Raw genomic sequence first — 11,029 nt, 5'->3', positions numbered from 1 at the left:
ATGCAGACAAGCCCTGACTCTTCAGAGAGCCTGAGACAAGTGCACCAAAAGGGGAACTGTTCCTGGTGTAACTGAGGCAGTGACATCAACATGAGGCTTCAGACAGCCTGAAACAATGACTCTAAGATTTGGAGCTGCTCTGAGTTTAATCAGTTTGGCAGCATCTGCCTGAGCCTTCAGGCAACCTGGGACAATACCTCAATGAAAGGGGGAACCATGCTTTCCATGCCAAGAGGAACTCAGTGCCAAGACAGCCCGGCTGTGCATGTAGAAGGAAGGAAAGTGCAACAGATCAAGGCATTTATGCAAGCAGATACAGGCTGGGTGCTAGGGAAGCACCGGGACCCATTCTGTGCTTCAGGTGGAAAGAAAGGATTGCTGCTGCTGCTCCCAGGGGACTGCCTGGCTTCCATGCTGTGAGGGCAAGGCCACAGCTCTGCTCCTTGTTACCCAATCTCTGCCTCTAGAGCAGGGGTGTCAAGCTCATCAGGCCCAGGGGGCAGGTTGAATGGCGTGACCAATGCTACTCACGCAGTAGTATAGCAATAGGTGGGCGAGTGGGGCAAGAGTTTCGGGTGCTGCTTAAAGGGTGGGGTGGGCACTAGAGGGATGCCTCAGCCTCCCATCCCAGTCCCTGCCTTCCCCCTGACACGTTGAGCCTTCAGCAGCTCCAGCTCTGGCAGGAGGGAAGTGGCGCACAGTGCAGGAGCAGTGGCTGAAGGTTGTCTGTTACAATGGGAGAGGTCACTTCCTTTTTTGCCACCAAAGATTGGTGTTTAAATGGCTGTTTGATACACATCAGTGGCAAAAAAGGTGACATCTCCTGCTGAGGAAGCGAATCTCCGGTTGCAAATCCTGTTCCATGGGCTGTGCCACAGCCCAGGGCACAGTACTAGCCAGTTAGTTCTCCGTGCTCACTCATTTTCTTTACTAATCCGGTGATGTTTCCATCATATACATATACATACATACATGCATTATATATCTTTATATCTATATATATAATGTGTGTGTGTGTGTGTGTGTGTGTGTGTGTTTAAACCAAATTCTTGATTCAGCAAAGCACCTTTGAGACTGGGCTCAGACGTGTTGACTCCAATAGGATTTGGGTCAGGCCCATAAGCAACATGCATTATTTATATTTCATCACAGAAGAACAAGCTTAAGTCTGATCCAAAATACATATTATTCTTTCATCAGTGTCCTTAAGCTATCAGCGCAGCATATACATGACCATATTGATTTGGTACCTATCAATGAGTTGTATAGAACAGCCACCATGAGCACTATCTGGAAATGACCTGTTTTCAAAAACGCTGACTGAATAGCATTCAGCAATCTGACCTCAAGTGCACCTTGGTTTGCCTATTTAGGTACTGTTCCTAGTTACTGTTGACTTGCTTCTCCAGAGGATAAAATGCAAATGAATGATTAACAAGCTCCTAGAGTCCCAGTGCATTAGCATGTTTTTAGTAATTAATACTGGTGCAAATGCATTTCAATGAATTAATGAAGTTTCTGTTACTTGGGTGGAATTTCCTGTTGTTGGCACCTGGGTTGGATTTGCTGTATATTTGCATAAGCATGCACATATGTAACTCCAGACACAAACAAACCGGGCCATTTCTAGATGCACGTGGTCAAATGCTGCAGAGTCTTGCGTAAATATATATTGGGGGGGGGGAGGGGCTTCAGGGTTCAAGGTTCAGTGGCTCCTCTCTCAGTAGGAAAGGAAACAGTGTTTGCGATGGCTCTTGTATGACAGAGCAGCATCTGGCACAGTCTGGTGAGTCTCTATTTACAGTTCACATTTCCAAATGTCTCTTCTGGCACCTGGGGTGAGATGTCTCCTCCTTTCTTCCTCCCAATGCCTTCTCCCAGCCTGGTGATCCAGCCTCCTGAGCTTGGAGCTACGCGTGATACTCTGATGATATCAAGTGCAGGATTTCAGTTCTACCACCAGGAAGGTTCAAAAGGCACTGCTTATCTGACAAACCCCTTCCACTATGGCAGGGCACGTTTGTGAAGGTGTTGCTGAATACCCAGAGAAAAGAAGCCCTGTGCCCTCTCCTGGGTTCCTTGAAATGGCTTTGCACGGGAATGTGGCTGTGCCTGTAGATCTGGGCAAACTGGAATTGTTTAAATTACCAACCCAACTAAAAGAATTAAAGAAAAAATCGTGGAAGTTTGCACAGAATTAATTATTTTCTCATTTTGTTGCCTCCACCAAAAATACAAATCAGGTCAAACTGAACATTTTATCTGCCTTAAAACTAAACATTGCCCTCTATTTTCAGAGAGGGAGGCATTTTGACTCTTCTTAAATTAAAATGTAGGCACATTTCAAAATAAAATGTCATTGCAGAATGAAAAATCAAAATATTTTGTATAAAACATGTTGGCTGCATGTTTGTGTTTTCCTTTTTTTTTTTGGCATTTCTTTGGACTGAAGCTGTTTGATAGGGCTTGTGAATAGCTGCAGTTGGCTCAAATTTGTGTCTTTCAGGAAATAAAATATTTAGCTGAAAAATTTTGCCCTGCTCTACATGCCATTGGATCCATAGCTGCTTTGCCAGGCATTTTGCTCAGGGATGTATTTGTCCCTGCTCTAGGAAGTATAATGAAATCAGGCACAGGCCTTGGACCTACCAAGCATAGTACACAGAAGGCAATCCCCAACCCCTGGCCTTTCAAGTGGTGAAGCTCTGAAGAGGATGTCAGAGGCAGCCCCCTACTCAAGAAAGTTCTGCAGGCTTTTAACTTAAGAACTGACAGCAGAAACTTGCTGGCCAGTCTTCAGTGCTGCAGTGAAGCACAAGGCAAGAAGCAGTCTCTCAAGTAAACAGGGTCAAACACTTCCGGCTATAAAGGAGCACCTGAAGGGGCATGAGAAGCCAGCGTTTAAACAGAGCACAGTTGTCAGAAGTGCCTGGCCTGATGCTGTGTTTGGCAGCTCTGTCCTGTGTCCAAGGTGGGGATGACTGACACAAAACCTTCATGGTCCCCTGGCATCCTGGAAAGCTGGAAAGCATTAGATAGAGGTTTGAAAGGACAATGTAGTTCAGGGGCTGGGACACTGAACTGGGGGCTCAAGGGGTGGAGCTTTGCCAAGAGAAACTAGGATCTGATACTAGACTGCAGCAGCTGCAGCCGCTCTGTGGCTTTCGATTTGCAGTCACTTTGCACTGTCAGTAACTCAACATTCACCCTTCCACAGTTGATAAGGTTACCCAATAGCAACTAGTCCAACTATAAAAAAATGCCTGGTGCCTGTGCAGGTGTGCAGGTAAATGTTGAGCTTTTAAGGGCATCCACTCTAATTGTTTGCATTTACATTTCCTGTTAGTTTCAACAGAAATGTTAGGTCACATGGCTTTGGTGGATTTTATGTTTGTCCTTTTTCAGAGTCAATAGAAAGCTGTGTCATCCAGCTTCCCATTACTTTTCAGTCATAAACATTCGATCTTTGAGCTCTGTAAACCCCAAGTTGACCTAGCTAATCTTTTGGATCATTTGGAGGCATGTAAGCTCTGACTACGAAGATCTTGTCATGTTTACCATACTCAGGTGAATTATTCTAATATATAGTTTGCTAAACTGAGCAGTAAAAATGCAGTCATACTGCAGACTTGTGGTGGTGAATCAGTTATTCTTTCAAAGGGGGGTGTTATGTTTTCTGTGCAAGAAAAGCAAGAAAGGGATCATATAAATAGAGGCAGTATCCACCCAACATCCTTTACTTGAATACGATTCTCAGAATTCTTGATCAGAGTTTCCTCCACTATAACCTACCGGATGTGCTCTGGCCATTGAACATCACCCCTCAAGTGTTGGAAACAGTGTGTGGTTTTCATGCTGTGCGACTTAGAGTAGAATCAATGGAGAAAATTTAAACAGAGCTTTGAAAAGAGATGTAAGGGCTGGTTAGCAGCACACCCACACAAAACTGTGAACAACTTATTTCTTATTAAATCTCATACCGGCAAATTATGGCACAGCGCTCTCCTGGGGGGGTGTGCAGTTTAGCCTCTTTCTGCTGATAAATGGAGGTGAAAAGCAGCATGATATATACAGAGCAGTAGAACCAGGATCTGGAATAATAGAAACTTAAGATTAAGCCCCTGAGTCTATAGTCAGGCATCTAAATGAATTGTCCCATGTTTTCAAGGGGTACTTAGTACTTAGCACTAAAATCCTCTTCCCCTTGAGCCCCTGATAGCAGAAGGTGACAGTGCTGTGCTGGGGTAGGTGAGTCAAGCATGGTGAGCGTGCAGATGACTGTGCAGGCTGATGTGCTCAGAGCACCTTTTGTCACATCATTCACAGCACCACTTAATGTGTGAACTGGTCTGCCCTTGCAGCTCTGACCTGCTCCCTGCTGATACATCCTTTGTCTTATGTACTTTTTCCTGTCCAATGACAAGGTGCTACTGTTGCTGTTCAAACAGGCTACTGCCTTCCTTCCCCATGGCCCTCCACTGCAGGTGCTTAGAGCTCTTAGAGCTCCAAAACTTTAGCCAATCAGTCAAACTTGTCCAAGTGCCCTTTTCAGAGCAACCTTGAAGCCTTTCTTTGGACAACCATGTGTCCCCTACTCACATGCTATTTCACCATTTTGGTAGCTGCTGCGGCATTTCTGGATCATCTCTCTGAGCCACAGGCCCAGCTCATTGCAACTGAGCCTTCATCATTAGCAACCTGACTGGTGTGACAACTCGGCAGCAGCTGGGTGATGCACACACCTGTTTCCTTACACTGGTGATAGATAATATGGAAAATAACTTTAAATATTGGCCTAAACCATTACCTTATATACTACCATGTTGGGGTAATCTATATATCAACACAGTGCACTCTGTTTAAGTGCATAGCCTGAGGACTGGAAATAGGCCATGCATTTAGCCAGAGTTTTACCCCAACTCAAAGTACACAATATTCATTAACTACAGGAACTGCCTACACATTAAGCTTTTTGTATTTTAGTAAGGCTCTATACCCACCCTGTTTCTCAAAGCCCCCTGTTCCCCAAATAGTAGCTGTGAGATTAAAAGGACCTAGTCAGTTCTAGGCTGCTTAACAATCTTGACACTGACAGCTTCTTGTCACTTCACGTTCACCAATTATGCAGTTAAATGGTGTGTACTTCTGTTACAAAGTAGACAGTAGAACTGAAAGATGCTATGTGCGTAAGCGAGTTATGCACTTCATCAATATTCATAGATTCACAGAAGTTTAGGGCTGGAAGGGACCTCGTGAGATCATTGGGCCCAGCCCCCTGCTCTGGGCAGGAAAGACTGCTGGGGTCAAATAACCCCAGCAAGGTGTGCGTCTGGTCTCCTTTTGAAGCTCTCCAGGGTAGATGCCTGCACCACCCCTGCTGGGAGTCTATTCCAGAGTCTGGTCACATGAACTGTGAAGAAGTTTTTCCTTATATCCAGTCTGAAACCTTCTTCTAGGACAGCGGTTCCCAACCTCAGGTCGTGACCCAAATGGGGGTTGTGGGGGCAGTGCCGGCAACGCCACACACAAGGGCTGAGCTGCACTGTGTGCTGGGAGCTCCCCTGCCACCGCTGCACTCCGCTCCCAGCAGTGGGTTGTGGCAAAAAAAGGTTGGGAACCACTGTTCTAGGAGTTTATGACCATTCCTCCTGGTTTTCCCCTGGGGTGCTTTGGCAAATATTTGTTTGCCTAGCCCCTGAGCTCATCCCTGATATATTTGTAAGCCATCACCAAATCCCCCCAAAGTCTTCTCTTTTCTAGGCTGAACAGTCCCACATCTGTCAGCCTTTTCTCGTATGGCTTGCTCCTCAGGCCTCTAATCATATGAGTGGCTCTTTTATGGACTCTCTCAAGCTTCTCCACATCCACCTTAAAGTGTGGCACCCAGAACTGGATGAACTAGGGCTGTGCAAAGCTTTGGTAGCCGATTCAATTTGGAGGAGATTTGGCCTGATTCGGGGGCTGAATCTCCAAATCCAAATTAAATAGGGAGACCCATTAAAAGGTCTGAATCAAATCAGAAGCCTCCCAATTGATTCAGAGATTCAGGAGGTCCCCACTCACTGCCACAAGGAGCTGGACCTGAGCTCCATGCTGGTAAGAAGGGGGCAAGGTCAATAGAGTGCACTGTATTTCAATGTCTAATAGAACATATTTCACAGTTTGTCTTTCAATACATATAATATCAAATGTAATATGATGCAACATGCAATGTATGTATGTCAAGTTTCCACAGGAATCATACTAGGGAAAAAAAATCATATGATTATAAGCGTGGGCATCATTTCATTTTCCTTACCTTCAAATGAGATCCTCCACCCTATGATTTTAAATAATATTGTCTATGGCACAAAAGAATCTGCCCTAAGAATGCATTGCACCACACTCCTCCTTAAATATACTGCACGTGCTATATTAAATCAAGCCAGGAGAATCTGAGGAAAGCATAGTACAGAGCGTATCCCATGGAGCTCAGAATCTGTGATCCCTTTATTGGCCCTGTGCACCAAACCTTTATACAGTAGTTGCAGGCATTCCCCTGGGGAGAAAACTCACCAGCCATTTAATTATCATAGTCCCTAAGGCTTGCTGTGAAACACGTGTTCACTTGCTGTACCTCATGGCAACTTTACATTTGTTCTTTTTTGAGGACTGTTTTTCCTCCATTGCCAGATACTATTTTTGATTAAAAAGATGTAGCCCATCTCAGTGGGCAGTCCCTCACTTTGCTGACTAGAGTTTCAGATGAGAGTCTATTCTCTTTACACTGCACTTTCTCTTGCTTTCCTGAGAAGCAGTGGCTGCTTTGAAATTGGTCCATTACACGAAAAGTAGCTACAGAGCTCCCTCAGAGGCAGACAACGAACTTTCCAGGTTGTCATAGGAGGCCGAATGATCCACAGATCCCTGGTCAGGAGCATTCAGTTTAAATAAGACAAAAGAAAGATGCCTTTTCTTTCCCTCAGACATGCTCAAGATGTTGGCCAAGGTCTAGCAAGGGACGTGAGGTAAACCTGTAACCAGTCATGTGAACTGGTGACCAAACACAACACTCATCTTTATTTCTAGCATCCAGCTGCATTTAGTGCTGTTATGTAAATCTTATTTTTCAGGGATGACCATTTTGGAGTGTACAACGTTCCAGCATCATAATGCTGTGATCCCACTGGAATAAGTGTTGTAGAAACATATGAGACAACATAGAGAGACAGAACAGCTGGCTTTATAGAGAGCCTTCTGGTTAGCATCTCTTGGATCGTGTTTTTTTTCCCCTTGTTTTTACAGGAATCATGCTGTTCAGTTGGTGCTTATCTGGACCTTTCAGTTCAGGCTTTTCCAGACGTTAACCAATGAAACTATCCAACACGCCTGGGAGACAAGTCAGTCTCATTCTCATTGTACAGGTGGGTGAATGGAGGAACTGTCATAACCAGCTGGGTTTAAACAGCAAGACAGAACTATGAATGTACAGCCATCTCTGCAGGAGGGTGGTGAGAGAGAGGAGTAACAGTCGGCATGTTTGGCAGGTTAGCAGAAAGCTCCCATTTTTACAGGATGAAAGAGGAAATGTGAACAAACTGCTAGCTTAAAACTATAATGGAAAAGACCAGTGGAAACAAAGAGATCACATTTTCTATCTGACTGAGCCATATAATCCCGCAGTACCATTATAAATGGCAAAGTTTCCCACAGAGTTAATGGGACACTACTGAGTCACTCTTAATAGTTTTTTATTTCATTTTTCCGCTGTTCCTAATATCCTTTTATGAGCCTGGAAATAACTCTTTCCAATACAGCTTTTGCACTTGTCATACTGTGTGTGTGTGTGTGTGTGTGTGTGTGTGTGTGTGTGTGTGTGTGTGTGTTAGTACGTGTGTGCACCTGTGCATGCTGCATGCCAACTTATGAAAACATAGAAATATAGTCAGAAGGAAACTCAAAAAGCTGCCTAGTCCAACCCCTGCAACGAAGCCCTGTACCTAGATGGAACTCTGCCAGCCTGCAAGGGAAAAGCTACCATTTCCCACTTTTTTCTCCTTTAAAAGCGAATCCATTTTTAAAGTTTGTTTATGACCCTTTCATATATTCTTGTGACCCACTTTTGGGTTGTGACCCACAGGTTGAGAAACACTGACCTAGACCACCTTTAACAGCTATTTGTTTAACCCAGTGGGTGCCAACCTTTTTGGTAGGCATGCCACAAATTAATATCCAAACCTTCCTTGAGTGCCACACTGACCTCATTCCCCTGCCCCATCTGCTGCCCTGTGTTTTGCTCCCTTTTCTGTCTGCGGCTGTGCTGCCTTCCCCTCCCCTGCTCTTCTGTGTGCCATATACAGAGGCTGCTTGTGACATTTGTGGTCATCCCTGGTCTAACCTGCTCTCTGGAATGAGCTCATTACTTCAGGAATTTTCTGATGAAACAAAAGTTTTTTGAAACAGAAGGTGATGATTCAGTGAACCCAGAAGGATTATATTTGAAAGCACCTTGCATTTGCTAAGCTTTTGCTGAATCCAAGGCAAGGATCCATTAGAATCCAGCCTGAACTCCTGGTGGTTTGCATCGGGCCAGGAACCCAGTGTTTTCAGGATCCCTGACTCTGGCCCTGACGTAGCCTCCAGACTGCCCTCAACTGGGGATCTGGGAGCCCCGACTACCCCAGTATTGGAGCAGGCTGGCTGGCAGGACAGATGAGGAGTCACAGACTGGAGTTTGAGGGTCTGCAGAACAGGGCCAGTCACTTGGCAGGGCTTCAGAGTCCATAGGTTTTGGGCAGGTGCAACCAGGCACACAGATGACTCCTGTGCTGAAATCCCTGGGATTTCAGCGGCCACGACTGTGAGGAAACCAGCCACGCCAGAATTTCCAGACTTTCTGCTGTGGAGCTGGGAGCCCCAACACTTTGGAAACCTGCTCTAACAGGGTCTGAGAGGTCCTTGCTGTAGGGAGAAGACTTGGAGCCTTGACATCTTGAGACAGACCTCCAGAGTCAGCGGCTTGAGGGAAGTCCACGTAGCGAGAGTCTCACAGCAGCTCAGCAAAATGAACATACTGTATTTACTTGCATAGCCCATGCACCTTTCCCCACAAAATCAGACCTCAAAAAATTGGGAAAAATATCTTAAGTGGGGGAAGCTGATTTTTCTTTGCTGGAATAGAAGCAGGGCGGAAGAGAACACGCAGACACCATGACTCATGGCCACCAAAATGGATGTGACTTCTCCCTGAGGCTGCAAAAAGTAGGGGTGGAGTCCAGTGTTAACCTCACCGCTGCTGGTGAGACAGTAGCTTTTGGCTGAAGAGCTGCTGAACTGCCTGAGGGCAAGTGAGCTGCTTCAGGTGGTCTGCAATATCTTGATGAGGCTTGTGATGTGGAAACAACAATTTCTTATTTAGATGTACTTCTATGAAGAACTATTAACCACAAAGAAGCAATAGTCTTGCTACTGCCTTTGCAAGGATCTGGGGCTTAACCTTGTTGTTGTCCTGCCATGCCAGAAAGTCCCTGCTGCCTCAGCAAGTCTGTGTGCAGGGATGCTGCATCCTGGGCACTCAGTGTTTCCTGGAGGACTTCCTTTATATTAAACAGTTGGCCATGACTCAGGAAAAAATCTCTTTTTCTCCATATTCTGTCTTTCAAAAACAAGGTCTGTGTTTTATTTGGGGCATGTGATATGTGGGAAAATATGTTATTTGTCCCTACTAGTGCTGTTACTAAATATCAGTTTTACTGAGCAACCACAAGGTCAGGGAATGTATTTTATTTCAGAAACACCATGCATCAATGAAAACAGCATCTCTGATCAAAGGGAAATTTTCAAAATGGTGTCCTCAGACTTGAAAGCAAATTTTAGAAAATAGAAATTTCCTACCAAGAGGAAGATCCTACTCTATGCGACTGGTCAAACTGCAGTTGGAGTACTGAGTCCAGTTCTGGGCACCGCACTTCAGGAGAGATGTGGACAACATGGAGAGGGTCCAGAGGAGGGCCACTCGCATGATCAGGGGGCAGCAGGGCAGGCCCTACAAGGAGAGGCTACGGGACCTGAACCTGTTCAGCCTCCACAAAAGAAGGCTGAGGGGGGATCTAGTGGCCATTTACAAACTAGTCAGAGGGGACCAGCAGGCATTGGGGGAGTCCCTGTTCCTCCGAGCACTCCCAGGAGTGACAAGAAATAATGGTCACAAGCTGGCAGAGGGTAGATTCAGACTAGACATCAGGAGGCGCTACTTCACTGTCAGGGCGGCCAGGATCTGGAACCAATTTCCAAGAGAAGTGGTGCTGGCTCCTACCCTGGGGGTCTTTAAGAGGAGGTAAGACGAACACCTTGCTGGGGTTATTTGACCCCAGTACTTTTTCCTGCCATGGCAGGGGGGCAGACTTGATGATCTGCTCAGGTCTCTTCCGACCCTACCAACTATGAAACTATGAAACTAGGAAAGTCTGATTTTACTCATCAGGGGTGTTGTTGCCCTCCAGGGCAACCTAAATTTTAGAACTATTTTAGTCAAAAGTTGCTCCCTCGGTATTTTTCAGAGTTCTGGCATGCAAACTAGTATAAGCAAAAGGGATGCTGTGGCCTGAAGACTTCTTCGTGCCACAGGAAATAGGACTGAAAGTCTTGATAATATGATGAACAATATTTGTATTTTGCTAAAGAAGTTTCCAGCTATGGAAGCATCTGTACTGCGTATGGATTGTTTTGCAAACACTTGAAATCCAAGAATCAGACTTATCTCAAACTGCCCTTGAATGGGTGGAAGGAATTGACAGACCATTCCAGACATAACAAGATATGATTCAAAATTCTGTCCCAAACTTGGACAAGCACAGACCAAACCGTACCTGTTCTGGGGAGAAGAGGAGAGAGGCTTTTCAAATTTGAGATCACTTTTGTTTTGATTTTTTAAAGGATTAAGTTCTTGGGGGAAACTGTGCACCTAAACAGCTTATTGAGGGTACAAATCTGCCTTGAAGAGATCTGCACCTACTCTCAATTGTAAAAGGGCCAGATACTCCAATGCCAG

General features: G+C 45.3%; 1 long non-coding RNA gene across 1 annotated transcript in view; it reads left to right on the top strand.

Moving 5' to 3' along the window:
* The first annotated feature begins 1,698 nt into the window (after positions 1-1,698).
* Positions 1,699-11,029, top strand: part of LOC106738026 (uncharacterized) — a 28,423-nt gene continuing 19,092 nt past the window's right edge. Inside the window, exons 1-2 of the long non-coding RNA XR_001371973.3 lie at positions 1,699-1,786; positions 7,285-7,403. This is a non-coding gene — a long non-coding RNA (uncharacterized LOC106738026). The remainder of the gene's footprint in view (positions 1,787-7,284; positions 7,404-11,029) is intronic.

The sequence above is a fragment of the Alligator mississippiensis genome, chromosome 2, assembly GCF_030867095.1.
Source record: "Alligator mississippiensis isolate rAllMis1 chromosome 2, rAllMis1, whole genome shotgun sequence".
Lineage (NCBI taxonomy): Eukaryota > Metazoa > Chordata > Crocodylia > Alligatoridae > Alligator > Alligator mississippiensis.
The sequence above is the reverse complement of the archived record's forward strand: the minus strand, read 5'-3'. Positions and strand labels throughout refer to the sequence as shown.